The sequence below is a fragment of the Salmo salar genome, chromosome 19 (genome assembly GCF_965601325.2).
Source record: "Salmo salar chromosome 19, fSalSal1, whole genome shotgun sequence".
NCBI classification, from domain to species: domain Eukaryota; kingdom Metazoa; phylum Chordata; class Actinopteri; order Salmoniformes; family Salmonidae; genus Salmo; species Salmo salar.
In genome coordinates, this window is record NC_138309.1 from 54,226,059 (window position 1) to 54,238,992 (window position 12,934).

Genomic DNA, 12,934 nt, shown 5'->3' on the forward strand with positions numbered 1-12,934 from the left:
CAGAATAGAATAGAATATACCAAATAGGCAAAAGTATGATAGGTTTGAATGAATCTGTTCCATTAGAGGTTTGAAATACAGTATATGCCATTCAACAGACACTTTTTATCCAAAGCGACTTACAGTTGAACTAAGGCAGTTGAATACAATTGAATAATGTGGCCTCATAGAGGTTGGCCTGCTGCATACAAATATTAATACTACTCCTACCATAATTCTTTGCGGCACCCAAAAAAATTGTAATCGCTCTGCTCCACGCCCCTACCCTCTACCTAAGCATTGGGATATGTAGGAAATATCCGTGGAGAGATGGGCTGAAACTCCTTTCGGTTCATCCAAAAAGATCTCTCAAGCGGCCTATAGGATTTCCGAAAGAACATAAATATGTAAGTATTCACAAATGTTCTTTATTGTGGGATCATTCGATGTTGGGATACAATGCAGATTGGTATGCTCATGTAGCGCGCGCGAGGGACTATGAACGCAGCCTGAATGTAAATATTTATAGCCACTTTTCCAGTAGCTGACTTCAGTCGATCATACACAGTATCAAGACATGTATCAGCAGAATATATCTTTAGAATTGAAGTTACTTCATAAATTATCATGTTACTGTCGCACTCTTGTTTATTGAATGATATAAATCGATGTGTTGCTCGTCATATCAGGAAAGTATTATGGTTTTGTGGAATGCTGAACTATCCTCAGTCTGTTAATGTTACAATCTGCTATATAACAGTAGACTATACATCCTACTAATTCACAAACAACACGTTCATGCGCTGTAGCCTAGGCTATTTAGGCTACTATTCTTACAGTATGATCTGTGTTAGCTTATCTGATATCAATACCAGCCAGCCATACCTCAACCTGTATCAATATGCCAGATTCTCGCCCTTTTAAATGTCAATTGGTAGATTCGTTTCTCATAACATGAGTTTGATTAAATATCATGAGCTCCAGATGTTTCACTTGTGTAATAGCATGGTTAGGCCTATTATAGCTAATACTATTATATTAAACATACAGGTAACTGCCAAAATAAAGGAAACACCAACATAAAGTGTCTTAATAGGGCTTTGGGCCACCATGAGACGCCAGAACAGCTTCAATGCGCCTTGGCATAGATTCTACAAGTGTCTGGAACTCTATTGGAGGGGTGTGACACCCTTCTTCCTCGAGAAATTCCATAATTTGAGTGTTTTGTTGATGGTGGTGGAAAATGCTGTCTCAGGCGCCACTCCGAAATCTCCCTTAAGTGTTCAATTGGGTTAAGATCTGGTGACTGAGACACACACATGCACACACTCTTTAAAACCCCCTATGCTCCTTTGAGACCCCTCTTTCAAAGTCACTGAGACCTCTTGTAGCCATGGTAGCCAGAATAATGGACAACTGGGAAATTTGATACATTATAATTTTTTATTTTTGTATAACTTTTTTTTTATACAGGGTGGGTCACCATTGAGGCCAGGGTCTCATTAACAAGGGAGCCTAATGAACATGACCCTAAACATTATGGGATGTTAATTTCTTAATTAACTCAGGAACCACGACTGTGTGGAAGCACCTGCTTTAAATATACTTGGTATCCCTCATTTACTCAAGTGTTTCCTTTATTTTGTCAGTTACCTGTACATGTGATGTTTTTCTAGGTGATTGGCCTTTATTGGTTATGGTGACACCAACCACCCACTCATACAACGGGTTCACATTCAAGGATGTGTTATTTCCCTTTCTTGTCACTGAATACAATCATTGGCTTAGTTGACTGTATAGGAAGACTTACTACTACTGCTGGCTTTGGAAGGTTTGAATTACCTCTAGGTGCTCTCGGGGCAGTGTGCTATGTAGGCCTTTATAAAGGGACGCAAATTCCGTGGTTTTCATTGCACCCAGCTCCATACAATGGCAGAGAATGTTAATCCATTTCAGGTGATAGAGGATGGCTACCCACAAGCCTTCTCATTGGTTGATTACACACATTGTATGAATGTGTGTGTTTGTTTGTTTTTACTCTCCTTCATGCCTAGCAACTCGCTGTTTAATGTCTCCTATTTGTCAGAATGATGAGATGGTCTTTAAAATGTATGGCATCTATTTCCCTATTGCTGTCTTGTTGTCATACAGTTCAGAGTCAGACCCATGTTTGTTTTGCCTAAACTCCAAACCCCCACACCCTCTCCCCATGTTTATAATGTCAATATGGGGGATGCTACTTTTGACCAAACCCTATAGTGCATCATGGGAAATAAGATGTAATTTGAGACAGGATTGCTGTCAGATAATATTGTTTAAAATCACATTAGATTAGATCACATTAAATTAGTTCACACATTTTGCAGTCCATAGACTAGTGTTTTTGCGGACCTAACTGTAGTATACTATAGTATTCACTGTAGTGTTTTTGCAGTCTTTACTGCAGTATTCATTGTAGTGTTTTTTTATGAGATGACTGTAGTATACTATAGTATTCACTGTAGTGTTTTGCGGACATGAGTGTAGTACACTGTAGTATTCAATATAAGGTTTTTGCGGACATGACTGTAGTATACTGCAGTATTCACTAGTGTTTTTGAGGGGATGAATGAGGTATGCTATAGTATTCACTGTAGTATTTTTGCGGACATGACTGTAGTATACTGCAGTATTCACTAGTGTTTTTGAGGGGATGAATGTAGTATGCTATAGTATTCACTGTAGTGTTTTTGCGGACATGACTGTAGTATACTGCAGTATTCACTAGTGTTTTTGAGGGGATGAATGTAGTATGCTATAGTATTCACTGTCGTGTTTTTGCGGACATGACTGTAGTATACTGTAGTATTATTATTTTCTGGTCCACAGATGCCACTGCTTGTCCTGCTTGTCTTTGTACCAGCAGTACCCAACTAGCTAGGCCTAAACAGCAATGTAATCTCTTCAACATTAGAAGCCTCCTCCTCGGCCAGAGGTGTGAGGATTAGGTTAGCCTCAGCAGAATTCAGCTGCATAGCGTGCCGTCTGTATGTAATTAACTACCAGTGTAGAATTGAACAGTATTAGAGCAGATTTCCTTTTTCCTCTTTCTACTCTGTAACGGTATTTGGGGCAACCTCTCTCACAAGGAGCCAATGTGTTCAGCTCAAAAGACAAGACTTGAGCATTCTGTTGTTTGTCTCAATTCAGCAGTTTTTCATTCGAGATTTTGGGTGAATTAGCATTTATTTGATTCCGAATTGTTCAATTGTTTGTTCTATTTTAAAGGCGGTTCCAGTTGATCTGGAAATACAAATCTTGAAGCACTATTCAGAGCAGAGGTGTCTTCTTCTAGACCCCAAACATGCACAATGCTATAACATAGTAGACGCACCACTGTTATGGTTTGGGGTTTTCAGTTATTCAAACAGTCACTGTGTGTTTTTTGGCCAAAGAAATGAGCAACATACTAGTGCAGGTATGAAGTGAGAGGAAATGGAATTTGGCCGAAACACACTCTTCACTTCCTTCAGTGTTGCATTGATTGGCCCTGAGCTTATAGTATATACTGTAATTCATAAACCACACCTTTTATTGCACTGTAATTCCTTTTCCCATGTACTGTCCCTATCAGTGACAAGCCAAAGTAAGCATGTGACAATGTAGGAGTGCGTGTGTTGATAGGTATTGGTTACAGAGCGGTTGGAAACAAGGACATGAGTAAAAGTTCAGTGTGTGTGTGTGTGTGTGTGTGTGTGTGTGTGTGTGTGTGTGTGTGTGTGTGTGTGTGTGTGTGTGTGTGTGTGTGTGTGTGTGCCGTGTACGTGTGCTGTGGGTGCGTGCGTGTGTATGGTCGACTATGAAAATGTGGAAGGTCATCTCAGCCACATATTCAGGTTCTCTCTTTTCTTTTTCGCTCTGTTTTCTGGTCCTAAAAATAATACCAAAAGCCCAATCCCCTGGAGGGCATGTGTTCAGGCAACCATGAGATTTGGGAGGATAGGACTGAGTCACAGCTGTACACACACACACACACACACACACCACACACCACACACCACACACCACACACACACACACACACACACACACACACACACACACACACACACACACACACACACACACACACACACACACACACACACACACACACACACACACACACACACACACACACACACACACACACACACACACACACACACACACACACACAGAGAGAGAGGCAGGCAGACACACAGAGAGAGGCAGGCAGACAGACAGAGGTGTAAGTAGGGATAAAGCCAGAGGGAGGAGGGAAGCAGATGGAGAGAGGGAAGAAGTGAGCTAGCCCTCTGAGTGTATTGCCAAGGGATTCCAGTGAATGGTCCATTAACACCCGAGCTGTAATGGATCTGTGCTGTTAGCATTCATCCCCATATCCAGAGACCCAGTCAAGGAGCATCATGTCACGACCGAATGGATCCAGGGAGTGGTTTCATGGTTTCACGTATCTGTCCAAAAGCCTCAGATGACCTGTCTTCTTGACACACTAACCCCGCAGAAATGTCTGGAGAATGAGAACGACTGAGCTCTGGTCAGTTCCATGTGAAGTAGCCATGAGCACCAACATGGGAAGTTCATAGGAGCATATATAATTGGGTGTCAAATGAAAGCTAAGAATTTATTTTGAGGAAATGAAGCCATAGATACATTCTTCAACCTTTATACATCTTAAAAATGAGGCATAATTAATGAGTTTGATTTCTGGTTGAACAGATGGAAAGGGGTGTTGTGGAAAAATAGAAAGAGAACAAATGTGAACGATGATGGTCAGTGATTAAGATGAGTCTAGTGACTTGCAGGTGCCGAGGCCCAGCGTGAGGGCTCAATCCCGATTTATGTCATTGTCTGGATGGCAGACCATATGATGGATATCATAAAAGTTAAACACAACCTTATCCGTGGCTTTCTCAGAGGCGGGAGTCTCCCATAGAACCCTGGGAGCACGCACACCGCCGGGGGTGTGAAGACACATTAAAACTTGAGTCGACAAAATTAATGTTGCTGTGTGAATTAAATTGTCATGTTTGGATTGTTTCAAGAGTTCATAAAGTGCTATGGATTTATTTTTGCAGAGTTACTGTGTTACTCTGCCCATCAGACAGTGGCAGTGGTGGAAAAAGTACTCAAATGTCATACTCGGCTAAAAGTTAAGATATCTTAATAGAAAATGAAAGTCACCCAGTGAAATACTACTTGACTAAAAGTCTAAAAGTATCTGGTTTTAAATGTACATAAGTATAGTGGCGGAAAAAGTATCAAGCGTCATACTAGAGTAAAAGTAAATGGTAATCAAATTCCTTATATTAAGCAAACCAGATGGCAATATTGTTTTATTTATTTTCATTAACGGACAGATGGGGCACACTCCAATACGCACACATAATTTACAAAAGCAGTATTTGAGTTTAGTGAGTCCACCAGATCAGATTCAGTAGAGATGACAACACGCTCTATTAATAGGTGTGTGAATTGGACCATAATTCTATCCTGCCTGAGCATTCGAAATGTAACGAGTACTTTTAGGTGTCAGGGAAAATGTATGGAAGGAAAAATACATTATTTTCTTTAGGAATGTAGTGGAGTAAAAGTTGTCAAAAATATAAATAGTAAAGTATAGTAGATACCACAAAAAAACTACTTCAGTAGTACTTTAAAGTATTTTTACTTAAGTACTTCACACCACTGGATGGCAGTCAGTTAAATTGGGGAGTGACAGAGATGTGCGCCCCTATCATTCAGATAAGAGTTCTGTTTATTGTTTTGGCCTAGCATAGTGATGATAATTAGACGATGGGAGATATGAGATTTGGCGCTCTGGAAAATAAAAGATTGGTGGAAACTTTGTTCTTGGAGTCATTCTAAACCAATCTCCAGGTGTAGCGTTCCGTTACACTACTGTAAGTCGCTCTGGATAAGAGCGTCTGCTAAATGACTAAAGAATATTTAGAATATTTAGTATTATTTTGACATTGAAGACTTCTGGTATGCCATTGTATTCTTATTCTTATTTTAAATGGATACGAATGGCAGTCCTGATATTTCTGAGTAATATTCCTTGAATTATTATTTGATGTATGATCTAATGGTAAAAATACTACACATAGCATATATGCTCGGCCTCTAACTGTGCTGCTCTGAGCTGAGGTTAACTCAATCATTTAATGCTGGGACATTGATCGCAAGATATTAGCTCTTTGTCTCTCAGCCTGTTAATATTAGGGTTATCTTGGACACATGTAACTTATAGTATTCCGAGTGGTGACGCAAGTCTCTCTACCTTGACTAGAACCATCGGATTCGCTTATGGGCCTATAGCATTCACATGATAATGGAGTCAGATTGAATATTATATTATGGTCTTATTGCTCCTACACTAATCTGTCATCAGACAGAGTGGATTTTCACTCTTTTACAGGGGCCTTAGAAAACATCGATCACAAAAAGTCATAAAAGGTATTAGAAATACATCAAAACACAATAATGTGGAAGTAAAGAACCCTGCCAACTAACATCAACACTTATTTTTAGTTTTGGAGAAATGTTTTGGAATATGGGTTGGAATAATACATTATGGCCTTTCTCTTGCATTTCGAAGATGATGGTACAAAAAAATACAAAATAACGTTTTTTTTTTCTTTGTATTATCTTTTACCAGATCTATTGTGTTACATTCTACTACATTCCTTTCACATTTCCACAAACTTCAAAGTGTTTCCTTTCAGATGGTACCAAGAATATGCATATCCTTGCTTCAGGGCCTGGGTATGACATTTTAGGCGAAAATTGAAAAAAAGGGGCGGATCCTTAAATCTGCAGTTGGCCCAGAACAAAGAGGCACGTCTTACTCTTCATTGTAATCAGAGGGTGAATATCAATAATATGCATGCCAGTCTCTCTTGGTTAAGAGTTGAGGAAAGACTGCATCACTTCTTGTTTGTATTAGAAACATGAATGTGTTGGAAATTCCAAATAGTTTGCATAGTCAACTTACACACAGCACTGACACACACACTTACCCCACCAGACATGCCACCAGGGGTCTTTTTCACAGTCCCCAGGTCTAGAACAAATTCAAGGAAACATATAATATTATAAAGAGCCATGGATCTCCCTTTCATCTCATATTGCGCAAGTGAACAGCAAACCTGGTTGCAAAAAACACCTCACGGCACAATGCCTCTCCCCCATGTGACCTACTTGTTGTGTGTATGTACTGACATGAACAATATAAAAAATAAGCATTGCCTTATACCTTGTAATTCCATTAAAAACTTCCACATATCTTTAAGCTGAGGAGGGAGGATAATGAAAGTTCAGTAACAAGTAAATGTAGACCTACCAATTAGTTAGTGTTTTTACATTTTATTTTATTAATTAGTAAAGATGCACTATGCAGAAAGCGCTAATTCTAATAGTTTGCCTAATTTCAGTTTGTGACTAAACAAACAACTATAGTGTAGAGATTCATTGTACCATCTAAACCGCTGTGAAATATATTTTCCATAACCAAAAATATTGTATTTTCAGTACTGGTGTACAAAACCAAAAGTAAAGACGCAAAAAGGAAACTTAAGCATGGGAAGCATAAAATAACGCACATAGAACAGATCTACCACTTCTTAGACTTACTTTCAATGAGAATGACAGATCTATAACTCACATTTCAATGTAAATTTGGTTGGGTCACCCAAAAAGTTACATATTGCAGCTTTAAGTGATTAAAACTCGTAATCGCTAATAGAATTTCAGAAAAATCTGTAACGGAATTACTGCAATTGAATTGGCTACAATGTTAAATCGTAGTAGTCACAAACTACAGTTGGGTACCTGCCGTCCTCACTTCCACTGGCATACTGTTATGTTCAGCTCATAGTGTCTCCTGCTACTGTCCTCCCTTCCACTGGCATACTGTTATGTTCAGCTCATAGTGTCTCCTGCTACTGTCCTCCCTTCCAATGGCATACTGTTATGTTCAGCTCATAGGGTCTCCTGTTACTGTCCTCTCTTCCACTAACATACTGTTATGTTCAGCTCATAGGGTCTCCTGTTACTGGCATACTGTTATGTTCAGCTCATAGGGTCTCCTACTACAGTCCTCCCTTCCAATGGCATACTGTTATGTTCATCTCATAGTGTCTCCTACTACTGTCCTCCCTTCCAATGGCATACTGTTATGTTCATCTCATAGTGTCTCCTACTACTGTCCTCCCTTCCACTGGCATACTGTTATGTTCAGCTCATAGGGTCTCCTACTACTGTCCTCCCTTCCACTGGCATACTGTTATGTTCAGCTCATAGTGTCTCCTGCTACTGTCCTCCCTTCCACTGGCATACTGTTATGTTCAGCTCATAGGGTCTCCTGTTACTGGCATACTGTTATGTTCAGCTCATAGGGTCTCCTGTTACTGGCATACTGTTATGTTCAGCTCATAGGGTCTCCTACTACAGTCCTCCCTTCCAATGGCATACTGTTATGTTCATCTCATAGTGTCTCCTACTACTGTCCTCCCTTCCAATGGCATACTGTTATGTTCATCTCATAGTGTCTCCTACTACTGTCCTCCCTTCCACTGGCATACTGTTATGTTCAGCTCATAGGGTCTCCTGTTACTGTCCTCCCTTCCACTGGCATACTGTTATGTTCAGCTCATAGGGTCTCCTACTACTGTCCTCCCTTCCAATGGCATACTGTTATGTTCAGCTCATAGTGTCTCCTGCTATTGTCCTCTCTTCCACTGGCATACTGTTATGTTCAGCTCATAGTGTCTCCTGCTACTGTCCTCCCTTCCACTGGCATACTGTTATGTTCAGCTCATAACTGTTTTCTTTCTCTGTCTGTCATCTGGTGGTCAAAGCAAAACTGGGAAAACAGTATAAACAACCCCTTCCTCTCACTCTGCCTCTCTCTCTCTCCATTTAATGTTACCTCTCCCGACTCTTACTGACACCGACCCATGAGCCTCCTCTCTTTCCAATTACTGTAACCAGCATTTGCGCCCACTGAGCACCGACCAACACCGGACATCCATGGACATTGAAAAATAGTTTACATATGGTCAGTTCGCCCTGGCCTTGATTTCAACGTCATCAGATGTTTTTTTGGTCCGGCCTTGATTTGGTGCGAACGTAGACATCCATGATTGGTGACCGGAACCAAATCTGAACCAATCATAGATGTCTATGTTTCACCAGTTTAGACATTACAGTACAGCACAGCACACTAGAGTAGAGTACAGTATAATGTACTGTATTGTACTGAACTATACTTTACTATACTCTACTGTACTGTCCAAACTTGTGAAACATAGACGTCTAGGATTGATTCAGATTTCCAAATTCGGTCTTGTTCAGGGGCGGAGCTCATTAGAATAATAGCCAGTGTGTAGAGTAATACCCAAATATGCAAAGGATGATATTGCATATTTGTACCTTTGTGTACCTATTCAGATACATCACCATGAAGAGAATGACGTTCATATCCATAATTATACAGATCAGCGACCCATGATGTAATTCCTTTACTGTAATTCAGTTACTGGGTGTAAATCCACTCCACTTAGTGTAGTTCAATAACCAAAATATATTTTTTTCAAGCTCAAGGTGTCATGTCATAGCTGACACCCCATTCTTTCTACAGACATCTTTGAATCTTAATTCGGAGCAGATATGGCAAGATGGTGCCGACAGAAATGGTCGCCTCTCTTCAAGTCCTGAGGAAACTATACGGTCATTTTTTTTTTAAATTATGTATTATTTCTTACATTGTTAGCCCAGAAAATCTTAAGTGTTATTACATACAGCCGGGAAGAACTATTGGATATAAGAGCGACATCAACTTACCAACATTACAACCAGGAATACGCCTTTCCCGAAGCGGATCCTTTGTTCGGACCTCCACCCTGGACATTGGATCTAATCCCAGAGGCCGACCAAAAACAACGTCATCACAGCAGGAGAAGCAGATGGACCGGCCTCCTGGTCAGACTGAGAAGGCGAGCACAGCACCCACCACTTCCGAGCATATTAGTCCCCAATGTCCAATCTCTAGACAACAAGGTGGATGAAATTAGGGCACGAGTTGCCTTCCAGAGAGACATCAGAGATTGTAACATTCTCTATTTCACGGAAACATGGCTCACCCGGGATATGTTGTCATAGTCGGTACAGCCACCGGGGTTCTTCATGCGTCGCGCCGACAGAAACAAACATCTCTCAGGTAAGAACAAGGGCGGGTGTGTGTGCCCCATGATTAACGACTCATGGTGTAACAATAACAACATACAGAAACTCAAGTCCTTTTGTTCACCTGACCTAGAATTCCTTACACATACATGCCGACCGCATTATCTCCCAAGAGAATTCTCTTAGATTAAAGTCACAGCCTTGTATATCCCCCCCCCCCCCCCCCCCCCCAAGCAGATACCTCAACGGCCCTGAAAGAACTTCCCTGGACTCTATGTAAACTGGAAACCATATATCCTAAGGGTGCATTTGTTGTAGCTGTGGATTTTAACAAACTTAATTTGAGAACAAGGCTACCTAATTCTATCAGCACATTGACTGTTGTACCCGCTCGAGCAAAACACTGGACCACTTCTACTCTAACTTCCGCAATGCATACAAGGCCCTCCCCTCGGCAAATCTGACCACAACTCCATCTTGCTCGTACTGTCCTATAGGCAGAAACTCCAACAGGATGTACCCGTGACTAGAACCATTCAACACTGGTCTGACCAATCAGAATCCACACTTCAAGATTGTTTTGATCACGTGGACTGGAAAATGTGCTGGGAAGCCTCAGACAATAACATCGATTTATACATTGACTCTGTGAGGTGAGTTTATTAGGAAGTGCATTTACATTACACTTTTGTCATTTAGCAGACACTCTTATCCAAAGCAACTTACAGTAGTGAATGCATACATTTCATACATTTTTTTTTCTTTCTCCGTACTGGTCCCCCGTGGGAATCGAACCCACAACCCTGGCGTTGCAAACACCATGCTCTACCAACTGAGCCACACGAGACCATTTGAGATGTTGTACCCACTGTGATGATTAGAAACCTACCCAAACCAGAAATCATGGAAAGATGGCGGCATTCGCGCAAAACTGAAAGCACGAACCACCGTATTCAACCTCGGAAAGAGTTCGAGGAATATGTCAGTATATAAACAGTGTAGTTATTCCCTCCGCAAGGCAATCAAACAAGCAAAATGTTGGTATAGGGACAAAATGGAGTCGCAATTCAAAGGCCCAGACACGAGACCTATGTGGCAGGGTCTACAGGCAATTACGGACTACAAAAAGAAAACCAGCCACGTCACGGACACCAACGTCTTGCTTCTAGACAAGCTAAACACCTTCTTTTCCCGCTTTGAGGATAATACAGTGCCTCCAATGCGGCCCGCTATCAAGGACTGCGGGCCCCCCCCCCCCCCCTCCTTCTCCGTGGCCGACGTGAGTAAGACATTTAAACGCGTTAACCCTCGCAAGGCTGCTGGCCCAGACGGGATCCCTAGCCGCATTCTCAGAGCATGCGCAGACCAGTTGACTGGTGTGTTTACAGACAGATTCAATCACTCCCTATCCCAGTCTGCTCTCCCCACAGGCTTCAAGATGGCCACCATTGTTCCTGTACCAAAGAAGGCAAAGATGAACTGAACTAAATGACTATCGCCCCGTAACACTCACTTCTGTCATCATGAAATGCTTTGAGAGACTAGTCAAGGATCATATCACCTCCACCTTATCTGCCACCCTAGACCCACTTCAGTTTGCATACCGCCCCAACAGGTCTACAGACAATGCAATCGCCATCACACTGCTCACTGCCCTATCCCATCTGGACAAGTGGAATACCTATGTTAGAATGCTGTTCATTGACTACAGCTCAGCATTCAACACCATAGAGCCCTCCAATCATCATCGTTAAGCTTAAGACCCTGGTTCTCAACCCCGCCCTGTGCAGTTGGGTCCTGGACTTTCTGATGGGCTGCCCCCAGGTAGTGAAGGTAGTAAACAACATCTCTACTTCGCTGATCCTCAACACTGGGGCCCCACAAGGGTGCGTGCTCAGCCCCCTCCTGTACTCCCTGTTCACCCATGACTGTGTGGCCATGCACGCCTCCAACTCAATCATCAAGTTTGCAGACGACACAACAGTAGTGGGCTTGATTACCAACAACGACGAGACAGCCTACAGGGAGGAGGTGAGGGCACTCGGAGAGTGGTGTCAGGAAAACAACCTCTCACTCAATGTCAACAAAACAAAGGAGATGATCGTGGACTTCAGGAAACAGCAGAGGGAGCACCCCCCTATCCACATCAACGAGACAGCAGTGGAGAAGAAAGTTTTAATTTCCTAGGCGTACACATCACGGACAAACTGAAATGGTCTACCCACACAGACAGCGTGGTGAAGAAGGCGCAACATCGCCTCTTCAACCTCAGGAGGCTGAAGAAATTTGGCTTGTCACCCAAAACCCTGACAAACTTTTACAGATGCACAATTGAGAGCATCCTGTTGGGCTGTATCACCGCCTGGTAAGGCAACTGCACCGCCCTCAACTGCAAGGCTCTCCAGAGGGTAGTGTGGTTTGCACAACGCATCACCGGGGGCAAACTACCTGCCCTCCAGGACACCTCCAGCACCCAATGTCACAGGAAGGCAAAAAAGATCATCAAGGACAACAACCACCCGAGCCACTGCCTGTTCACCTCGCTATCATCCAGAAGGCGAGGTGAGTACAGGTGCATCAAAGCTGGGACCGAGAGACTGAAAGACAGCTTCTATCTCAAGACCATCAGACTGTTAAACAGCCATCACTAACATAGAGAGGCTGCTGCCAACATACAGACCCAAAGCACTGGCCACTTTAATAAATTGATTTAATAAAGGTATCGATAATCACTTTAAATAATGCC

General features: G+C 42.1%; 1 protein-coding gene across 4 annotated transcripts in view; it reads left to right on the forward strand.

Annotated features, from left to right (window-relative positions):
* The first annotated feature begins 227 nt into the window (after positions 1-227).
* Positions 228-12,934, forward strand: part of plekha1b (pleckstrin homology domain containing, family A (phosphoinositide binding specific) member 1b) — a 41,436-nt gene continuing 28,729 nt past the window's right edge. For 3 of the 4 annotated variants that reach the window (XM_014158359.3, XM_014158360.3, XM_014158364.3), the window contains exon 1: positions 228-386. The gene's annotated coding sequence lies outside the window, so the exon portion shown is untranslated. The remainder of the gene's footprint in view (positions 387-12,934) is intronic. The other variant, XM_014158358.3, reaches the window with a different exon arrangement.